This window comes from Nannospalax galili, unplaced genomic scaffold (assembly GCF_000622305.1).
Source record: "Nannospalax galili isolate Female #2095 unplaced genomic scaffold, S.galili_v1.0 scaffold451, whole genome shotgun sequence".
NCBI lineage: Eukaryota > Metazoa > Chordata > Mammalia > Rodentia > Spalacidae > Nannospalax > Nannospalax galili.
The window spans coordinates 2648680-2659633 of NW_008331662.1; the positions used below are offsets into that span (position 1 = coordinate 2648680).

At 41.3% G+C, this 10954-nt stretch overlaps 1 protein-coding gene across 1 annotated transcript in view; it reads left to right on the forward strand.

Moving 5' to 3' along the window:
* The first annotated feature begins 2527 nt into the window (after positions 1-2527).
* CUNH1orf146 (chromosome unknown C1orf146 homolog) overlaps positions 2528-10954 on the forward strand; it is a 28442-nt gene continuing 20015 nt past the window's right edge. Inside the window, exon 1 of the mRNA XM_008826829.3 lies at positions 2528-2655. The gene's annotated coding sequence lies outside the window, so the exon portion shown is untranslated. The remainder of the gene's footprint in view (positions 2656-10954) is intronic.

A 10954-nucleotide genomic window follows, 5' to 3' on the forward strand; every position in this document is an offset into this window, starting at 1 on the left:
TTCACATAGGTGGAACTGGTAAAAGAAAGGAGCCAGGGGCTCCTCCCAAGCCCATGAGACCCCCGAGAAACAGATCCTCAAACGACCTTAAGAGTAAAAATAAATCGGTTTATCTGGTCCAACTGTATGGCCTTCAACACCCAAAAGGAAAGTATAACCAAAGATTAAAGGGGCCAATATAATTTCATAACTCCTTATGTATGGCTAAAGGCTACATAAGAAGAAACAACGCCAGACAGGCAACACCTTCTTTTGATTTGTTGGCCAAGGTGGCCAAAGGGATTCCCAGACAGAACTGGAAAAATGAACAACAGACCCCAATCTTATCCAAAGGAATATTGACAACTGATTACCACTAGATGAGGACCAGCTGACCCTCCTCAAACAACGACCTCTAGATAGGCTGACTAGATTCACCAGAATGGCAAGTAGTGGGGAATGGCTGGGGGTGCTGACAACACAGCAGACAGTAGCAGGGATATCAGCGTATAATGGCTGTAGTTGGGGGGGGGAGGCTATGGGAGGGTGCTATCTGGGAAGTGGGTGTAAAAATTAAAAAAAAATAAATTAAAAAAATTTTTTAAATAATTCTTCAAAGCATAAAAATTTGCTCCTTAATAATTAGTAGATGTGCAAAACATTACCATTGAAATCTACCTGATGACTTTACATTCATGCTCAGGTGCCAAGGATCTTAGAAAGTAAGTGACTGTGACTAGTAATAATCAGATACATAGAGATTAGAGACGCATGTACAAACATCTAAGTGTTATTTGCATTAAAAATGAGCTTTTCTGTATGAAACAGTAGATTCTAAAATGAAATAGAGATCTTTTTTAAAGGTTAAAACCTCATTCAGTTTTAGGTTTTATAGGGTTTATACTGAGTACAATAATGTATAACTGTATTAATTCATGTGTAAACCTAAAAGTTTACAGTGTGGTTATTAAGTAAATAATTTTAAAAAATTATAAAACACAGGGGCTGGAGAGATGGCTCAGTGGTTAAGAACACTGGTTCTTCTTGCAGAAGACCCGGGTTTGAATCCCAGCCCCACATGGCAGCTAACAACTGTCTATAACTCCAGTTCCAGGGGATGCAACAGCCTCTTCTGGCTCCACCAGCATTGCATGATACAGGTGCACTTACCTACCAGGCACACACATAAAAATAATAAAATATTTTAAAAATTATAAAACACATACAGAATTTATGGAGAATAATGAAATTGTATACGTAATAGCTAGTATAGTGCTTATCACTCAATAAAAAGAATTTTCCTCTCCCTCATCATTAGAGTGAGCATCCTTCTTAGAACAGGCTCTACTTCACACAGTCAGAACTGAAGACTGCACTCAATCCAGCTCAGCTTCCTGGTGATTGGTAGAGAGGGAACCTGTCCTACACTTTTGTTGAGGCCTCTGTGCTTAATGCCGGATGCCTGCCCCACCACTCTGCTGATCTTGGATATGAAAGCTTCCTAAGAAAGATCTTTTAGCACACCAAGCCTCTCCTGTCCACATCAGTGATGAGCCAATGTGTGGCTGGAGCAGAATTCACTTGTCTCACTGGTCCTATCCTGGCTTAACACACTAACAGCAAAAGACTGCAGTTAATTTTAATATTAATTATATTAATATTAGTTATATGTAATGCCAAAATATGAAGCAAAAATAATCCATATTGGAAGTGTGCATCAAAGGATTTTTGCCAGAACCCCCTTTTAAAAAATATTTTACTTATTACTTTTAGTGTATAATGCCTGCATGTGTGTATGTGCACCCCTGTCATGCAATGCCTGTGGAGGTCAGAAGACAATGGATCCCCCGGAACTGGAGTTAAGGACGATTGTTAGCCACCATATGGGTACCGGGAACTGAAGCCAGGTCCTCTGCTAAAGCAGCCAGTGTTCTTAACCACTGTGCCATCTCTCCAGACACGCCAGAGCACTTTTGTTCACGAATATGTTTTACAAAGTAAGAGACAGACTTAGTTTTATGTTCTTACCATTGGGCTGTGAGGAAAGGTTTCTTCTTTTTCCTTCTTATAAAACTCTTACCATTCTGAGCACCAGTGCTTTAATAACTTGCTAAGCTCCACTTGAGGCCTGAAAACAATGGCGTCCTAAAAAGGCTAACACAGTCGCTATATTTTACACAGAGCCATGGAAGTCACTTGGATTGTCTATTGCTAACATAGTACAAGAATTGATTCTAAATTTTAGAAAACTGTGACAAAGTCAATTCCAGACAACTTAGTCTGACATTAAAAACAGCAAACACAGTAAAAATTCTTTTTTCAGATAAAGTCTATGTACGCTGGCCTGGAATTATGTACGCTGGCTGGTCTCTAACCCACCAGCTGCCTCTGCCTCCCGCGTGCTGGAATGAAAGGAGTGCGCCACCCCGACTAGCCTTCCTTCCTTAACCATTTTGTGTTGCGTTGGCGACAACCTCTGCTGGGTTAGCGGGTCTGTGTCTGCGCAGGAGTGGAGGGGCCCAGCATGCCCCGCGGCGGAAGCGGAAGCGTGCAGAGGAACATCCCGAAGCCATTGGTGCCTCTTGGTGGGTCCAGAAGTTCCAGAGCCCTGGGCTCTGAGTGCCTGGATCAGGTGTTTCTACAGGGACTGTCTTCACGGCTTCGTTCCTCCTGCAGGTAGTTTCTCCTCAGACTTGCCCAGCCGCCATCTTCACCCGAGGGTGGCTGAGGGAGAAGTGCAGCTCTGTCCTCGAGAGCGCTGAGGGAGAGGATTGCCACAGGTGCCCCTTGTAGGATTCTAGAAGCTTCCTTCTCAGGCCTGTGGCAAACCCGGGGAGTTTATGATTCATTTACTTAAGCAGCTCTTTAAAGAGTAAAGACTAGAAAGCTGTGGTGATCCCGTGGGTCACCAGCGTACAGGACAAGTGGGCAGGGAATGTTCTGGAAGTTGTGCAGCGTTAAACCTCCTTTCGTTTGAGAACAGACCATTACAAGAGAAGCCCGGAGGGCCAAGTGTTATTTTCAGATAGGGAAGTGGGCCTCAACTGAGGCTTGGTGATTGCCCCAAGTTACATGGCTCTGGAGTGGCTGAGCTCTTTCTTGATTTCTAGTATACTTCTCCGCCCTGGTTTTCTGATTCATTTCTAAACCTCAGCAGCACACTCTTGGGGGATTACTGACCCCAATTCCTTTATCACTTGTCAGTGCTCAAAAATCACTTATGATACCGTTAGTTAAATTGTTTGCAAATCTATGAATACGGGTATGAAGAGATGAACAAATGCGTTACACATACGAATTGATGCTCAAAATGTAACTATAGACTTTGCCGTATATGCAGTTATATGAGAGTATTATCAAGTAATTGTCATTAGCTAGACAATTAGGTATTGTGTGTGGGCCGGGTGGGAGAAGTGGATTGCACCCCTTTCCCCAGCCAACTCATTTACTCGATTCACTGTGTATCAAGCATGGATTAGGTACAGCAGAAAGTGTCTCTGCTCTCAACGAGCTAGTTTATCATTCATTCATTCATGCACTAAATGAGGAAATTATAGAGCAGCTGGTTTCAACTCAGTAGGAAGCGCTTTCTAATTATTAGAGTTGTTCAAAAGTAGAATGAAACTGCCTTGGGAGATTAATTCACTGTCACTGAAAGTGACTTTCATTTGGATTAGATGGTTTCTAAATTTTGCTTGGAACTACTTCTGTATTAAGTGACATACAGAATATAACTTTGGTTGACATTAAGAAGCTTACGGTTTAGTTGGTGAAATGAAGTACACCTGTAAACAATCATGTTGAGTAATGTGCTAAGTGCTCAATATAGTAAGATTCTGAGTGAGTCTCTGAGTTTGAGGGTTAGTTTCTTGGAGGAGACAGGATTTTTAATGAGCTTTGAAGGAAAAAGTATGTGTTTATTTTTAAGTATTCTTAGAAAAACAGATTTACACAAAAATTGAGACAGTAATGTAGCATGTTCCCATATAATCTATGCTCAGCTTCTATTAATAATCATACCTTATTCTCATTCCTTTGCTATTGACATATTAGAGGGAAGAGTTTATTTGGGCTTACAGTTCCAGGGGGATGAGAATCCATCATGGGGGGAGGCATGGAGGAAGCAGGCATGACAGCTTGGGCAGGAGGCTGAGAGCTCTCATCTTCAAGTAGGCACAGGAAGCACAGAGAGAGCAACTGAAGTGGAGCAAGGCTGTGAACTCTCAAAGCTGGCCCCCATGGATGTACTTCCTCCAGCAAGGCTGCACACCTCCTAAACCTCCCCAAACAGTGCCACCAACTGGGGCCAAGTGTTCAGATACCTGAGCCTATGGGGCCATTTCTCATTCAAACGCTGGTATGCATCTACTACAATTAATGACCCAGTGTGGCTAAAGTATTATTACTTAAAGTCCAAGTTTATGAAATGTCTTTATACCTAATGTAATTTTTTTCTATTCCTAGATAATAACTAAATAACACATTAAATTTAGGTGAAATATTTCCTTTGGTAGTTTGGCTATGATCATTTTCCAGATTTATTTTGATGAATTTGACTGCTTTTATGGACTGTTATTCAGATCATTTGTAGGGTGCCTTTTTTGAAATTTACTATTTTTCATATGATAAGACTAGTTATGGTTTACTGGTTATGGTTGTGATACAGAAAGACTGTATCACAGCAAAGATACATGCCCGCAGCATGATTATGGCTCTCAGTGTAGACTGTGACCAGCTGTGTGAGGTAGTATTCATTATAGTTCTCCAGTACAAAGTAGTACCCATCCCCTTTCCATACTGTACTCTTTGGTTGCCTTGTTTCTTCTTCTTTTTTTCGGAGCTGAGGATCGAACCCAGGGCCTTGAGCTAAATCCCCAACCCCCCATATTTTACTCTTTGGAAGAAAGCCACTCTGTGCATCCTCACCTAAAGTTTCCTAAAGTTGAATCTGCATCAGCTATATGGAATATCTCCCTTATTTGTGTTTCTCTCTCCCTCCCTCCCTCCCTCCCTCCCCCCCCTCCTGTTGTTTCATGCACCTGGCACCTGAGTGTGCAGGTGAGCATACAGGTATGTGGCAGCCAGAGCAGGGTGTCAGGTATCTTCCTCTGTCACTCTCTATTGCCTTGAGACAGAGTCTCTCACTGAACCAGAAGCTCTGGACTCCCAACCCTTCTTTACTTCTTTTTTTTTGTTTTGTTTTGTTGTTGTTGTTGGTCTTTTTGAGACAGGGTCTCTCTGTAGCCCCAGCTGGTATGGAACTCCCTATGTAGACCAGGCTGGCCTTGAACTCACAGAGATCCATCTGCCTCTGCCTCCCTGGTGCTTGGGACTAAAGGTGTGTGCCACCACACTTGGCTCCTTTTTTCCCTTTTTTGTTTGAAATAGAATCATGAAGTTGCCCAGGCTGGCCTGGATTTGGGATTTTCCTGAATAGCCTTCTGAGTAACTAGGAAGAATATAGGCCCAGCTCACTCCCAAGCGGGTATAAACAATGTCATATTGTTACTATGACTAGATTTCTTCCTCACAAAAGTGCCACAAAAGACAGTCTCTTGTCTGCATTTTATGAACAAGGCAGCTGAGTTTTTGAGAGGTTAAATGTCTGTCTGACTGTACATAACCAGTAAGTGACAGGGCTGGAATTATTTTTAAGGTAATTCTTTGACAATTCCATACATGATGTGATGTGTTCTAGTTATTCTCCCCTCCTGCCCTCTTTTATCTCTTCCTAGCCCTGCTCAGCCCCAGGACTGGAATTTTAATCTAGGTAGACAGCCCTGAATTTGTGTTAGTAATCATTGTTACAGGGCTCAGACCTGGCAGGAGTCTTTTGAAAGTAACAAATACTGTGTGTTTTAGCTTTTAACAAAATCTAAGTACTCTTGATCACATTTATTTGATCTACTATTTGAGGATGTACAATCTCTGTAGTTCCCACTTGGTAGATTTTTTTTTTTTTTTTACTAGATAAGCATTGTCCTCCTGAGTTTGTCTCAATTCCCAGCCTAGATGGACATGCCCAGCAGCAGCTTCCCTTCCTTTAAGAACTGGATAGTGTTGGGCGCCAAGGCATGCCTACCGTCCTAGCTACTTGGGAAGCTGAGGGGAAGGATCACTTGATTAGGACCAGGAGTTTGGGCCTGGGAAACCAAGCAAGGTCCAGACAAAAGAAAGTAACACACAGACAACTCAGGTATAGCTGCCTTCTTATCAGAATTTGATATCCCAAACTTTGTGGATTTTGTGCTTTGATATATGAAAATGGCAGCTTTTTACAAAAATGTAGGAAATCTGTGTTGGTAATTAGAACTTTCCTATTGTACAGTTTTTAAATACCTTACCAATGAAAGAAGGTGCTGTAAGCACAAAAATTTTATTTGTAAACAGAGCAGGTTATTATCTCTGAAAGTTGAAAGTGTTTTACCTTTTGGGAAATAATTGGAATGTGGCAATTTCTGACACCATTTCTCAGTGAATATCAAAGTGTTTCAAAAAGAGTCTTTGAAACTTTATATAACAAAAGATTAGTTTTGCTTTCTTTGATTCATCTGCCTTGGCATTAATTTTGTTTCCATAGCAGCTAGAATAGGCACCTAATAATGGAGAACCTAGGGAATATTTTAACTATCCCTGGCATCAAACACCTCTATTTCTTTCTTTCTTTTTTTGGGGGGGTGGGGGGCTCACTGTTTGGACCAAGCTGGTCTCCTGCTCACAGAGATCCACCTGCCTCTTCCTCCTGAGTGCTGGGATTAAAGGCATGCACCATCACACCCAGCTTCTATATTTCTTTTTTGAATATTTATTGTGTGTTCATGGTGTGTTGACCTGGGATGGGGGGGTGACACAGCACACATGGACAATTTCGTGGAGTCAGTTTTCCCATTCCACCTCTATGTGGGTTCTGAAGATCGAAGTCAGGTCCCCACAACAAGTTCCTTACCCTCTTCCTGGTCTTGTACTTCTTTTGGACACAGCAGAATTTGCTAATTTTAAAATGACACATTTGGGCTAGGGTTAGTTTAGTGGAAGAGTACATGGTTAGTATGTGTGAGACCCTGGGTATACATACACCCTCCCCACAAGAAGAAAGAAAAAATTATATACTCATTAAACATTTTTAAAACTATTGTAAAAAAAAAGTTTTTTTTGGCCTTTTTGAGACAGGGTCTCCCTGTAGCCCCAGCTGTCCTGGAACTCACTATGTAGACCAGGCTGGCCTCGAACTCAGAGAGATCTGCCTGCCTCTGGCTCCTGAGTGCTGGGATTAAAGGTGTGCACCACCATGCCTGGCTAAAATTTTAACCAGGCTATGGATGTAGCCCAGTGTTATCACATTTGCTTAGCACATGCAAAGCCTTTGATTTAATCTCTAGGAGAGTGAGGGGGAGGAAGAGAGAGATGAGAGAGAGAGAGAGAGAGAGAGAGAGAGAGAGAGAGAGAGAGAGACTGATTTTGAGGCTAATATGGTTGTCTCTGTGTATGCATATTGAGTTAGAGTTGGCATGTAATAGATTGCAGTGTATGATGCAGTGTTTGACACATGACACCTGTGAAACCATCACCACAATCAATATTGTTAGTAAATTCACTGCCCCCCAAGTTTCTTCCTGCCCTTTTGTAGTCTCATCTTTCTGCACCCATTACTTCTTGCTCTGAGTTTTTGTCACTGTTAGTGACTTTTCATTTCTGTAGTTTTACATAAAAGGAATTGTACAGTATGTCCTTTTTGTAGGATTAGTGGATCTGGCTTCCTTCATCCAACACTATTTGAGACCGATTCAGGGTATGTGTATCAGTAACTCACTCTCTAGGTTGAGGCTGTAGTTCAGTGGTAGAGTGTGTGATTAACATGTGTGAGAACATGGGTTTGATATCTAGAACTGCAAAAAACAGAACAAAACAAAAAACCAAAGTTCATTCTCTTTTATTGCTAAATTACTCTGTGTGGATAAATGTACTCATTCTCCTGTTGAGAGACATTGGATTGTTTCTAGATAAATAAATCATTTATAAATGCACAAAAGTAAAATTATATATTTAAAAAAGGGGCTGGAGAGATGGCTCAGCAGTTAAGAACACTGGTTGTTCTTGCAGAAGACCCGGGTTCAAATCCCAGCACCCACATAGCAGCTAACAACTGTCTGTAACTCCAACTCCAGGGGCTCCAGCAGCCTCTTCTGTCCTTCACTGGCATTGCACGACATCGGTGCACTTACCTACACGCAGGCAATACACGCATACACATAAAATAAAAATAATAAATAAAAGTATATTTTTTAAAAAAGTTAAGAACTAAATCAAAGAAGGAAAGGAAACCATAGCATTGCTTTGTAAAGGTATTTAAAGAACAGTTTGGGAGTCATTAATTCTACAAGTAAAGATTTCAATAACAAAATAAAAGCAAAACAAAATTTAAAAAAACAAGCAGATACTCTCTTGAGGACATATTAGTGTCATGATAGCATTTTCTCCAAGTTGGCAGTTTCACTGAGAACACCAAATTGAACAGAACTGTTTAAAAATGGTTTTTATCTACAGGTATCCCATCCAGAAAGAATGAAAGAAGAAAAATAAATAAAAACCCCAAATCATTTATGCATAAGACTTTGCACAGATGTGTGCTTTCTGTTATTTGGTGAAATACCTAGCAGTGAAATGGATGGATCACATAGTAGGTACATGATTAGCTTTTCTTTTCTTTTTTAAATACTTTATTTATTTTAATTTTATGTGTATGTGTGTATTGCCTGTGTGTAGGTAAGTACACCCGTGTAGTGCAATGCCCACAGAGGAAAGAAGAGGCTGTTGGAACCCCTGGAACTGGAGTTATGGACAGTTGTTAGCTGCCGTGTGGGTGCTGGGATTCAAACCTGGGTGTTCTGCAAGAACAGTCACTGTTCTTAACTGTTGGGCCATCTCTCCAGCCCCTAGCTTTGTTTTCATAAAAACTTTAAAAAAAAATTATGTGTATGTATGAGTGTCTCTGTGCATGTATTCCAAATGTATGCAGGTGTCCACAAGGGCCAAAGGAGGGCATCAGATTCCCTGGAGCTGGAGTTAAAGGTGGTTGTGAGTCAGCAGACACTGGTGCTAGGAACCAAACTCAAGTCCTCTGGAAGGGCAGTAAACACTCCTAACCACTGAGCCATCTCTCCAGCCCATGATTAACTTAAAAAAAATTTTTTTTATTGAATCAAGAATTTAGTTCAAAGTATTTTGTTTATGTTTCAACCCTTCTCCTCCATCACTACCTTCACCTTTCCATCCCCCCCCAACTTCATGATCTCTGTTAGCATATGAAAAACTCCATCCATCTTAAGCAACACATTTGAACTGGGTGCCAAAGAATGCATATCTCATTAGAATGTCAGTGACCTATAATTCTTATGCACAGATGAGCCAAAGTAAGGGCCCACTCTGTTTCCTCTATATATATGTGGTTTGAGTCAGAATACACCCAGGTTTCTTGGAATGGAGTTTCACATTGGTTTTCTGTTTATCTTACACACTGCTCAGAGACACTTGGGATTCTTCATCAAAGTTGGTTGCCCATGATTATATGTTCAAGAAATGGCCAATCTCAGAGCTCAGCAGACTGTCAGAGAGTGCTGGGTTCTGGCCTCCCTCTGACCTCCAACTACCAGAGGGCCTGAGAACCCAGGGGACAGCCTGACAGCCCTGGATCCTGCCTCTGCGTGGTGGTGAGCTTCCCCTAATTACACCATACCATCTCCCTACCTGGGATTTTGTGAGGCCCCTCCCAAGGCCCCAGGGCAGATCTGGCTTGGGTAGGCTAAGGGTGGGATCTCAGCAGACCAACAGAGAGTGCCGATTTCTGGCCCCCCTCTGGCCTCCCTCTAGCATAGGGTTGACAACACACTGGACTGCCTGAGAGAGCCTAGATCCTGCCTCCATGTGGTGAAGGAAGACTGAATGTACTGACTGGAACCTGAATTGGGCTTCTGTGGGTACCCCTGAATAGCTGATCTGAAGCCACCAGTTCCCTCCAAAATAAACCTGAGAGAACCTGAACCCTGTACCAACCAGCTTTACATAATCGACAAAGAAAGGATCTAGGCACCCAGATAATAAAAACAGAAGCATACTTCAACTTAATTCTCAGAATCATAAACAACAAAAGAAATCCACATGCCAAAATCACAATGAATGAATAATAAAATGGAAAGCCAAAACACTATGTCCCCACCAAACTCCACCAATCCTATAGAAGGAGACGTTTCTGCAAGGAGAACCCCCTAGAGATAACCCAGGATACTGAATTGAAAAGAACAATCATAAACATGATCAAGGAATTCAATTAATTTAAAGAACACATGAACAAACAAATCAAAGAACTTAAAGAAGATAGGGATAAACTTCTGAATGAATTCACAAAAGAGACAAACAAATCAAAGAGCTAAACGAATATAAGGATAAACTGCAGAATGAATTCACAAAAGAGATAGAAGCATTGAAGAAAACTCGGGCAGAAATGAAGAAGGAAGTACAAAACTCAGTAAGCCAACTTGAAACAACAGGGGAAAGCCTCACCTCCAGAATGAATGAAATGGAAAACAGATTATCAACACTGGGGATAAAGTTGAAGAATTGGACCACTCAAGCAAAGAGTATGGAAAAATTTTAAAAACACAGGAATGGAATATGCAAGAGATGTGGGACACCATGAAAAGACCAAATCTATGGGCCATAGGAATAAAGAAAGGAGAATTTCAGGTTAATGGTATTGACCAGTTCTTAAACAGGACTATAGGAGAGAATTTCCCAAAATTAAGGAAGACATCCCCATACAAATACAGGAAGCACATAGAACACCAAATAGACAGGATCAGAAAAGAAACTCCCCATGACACATCATAGTAAAAACACTAAATGTATACAACAAAGAGAGAACACTGAAGGCAGCAAAAGAAAAACAACAAGTCACATACAAAGGAAAGCCCATCAGAAT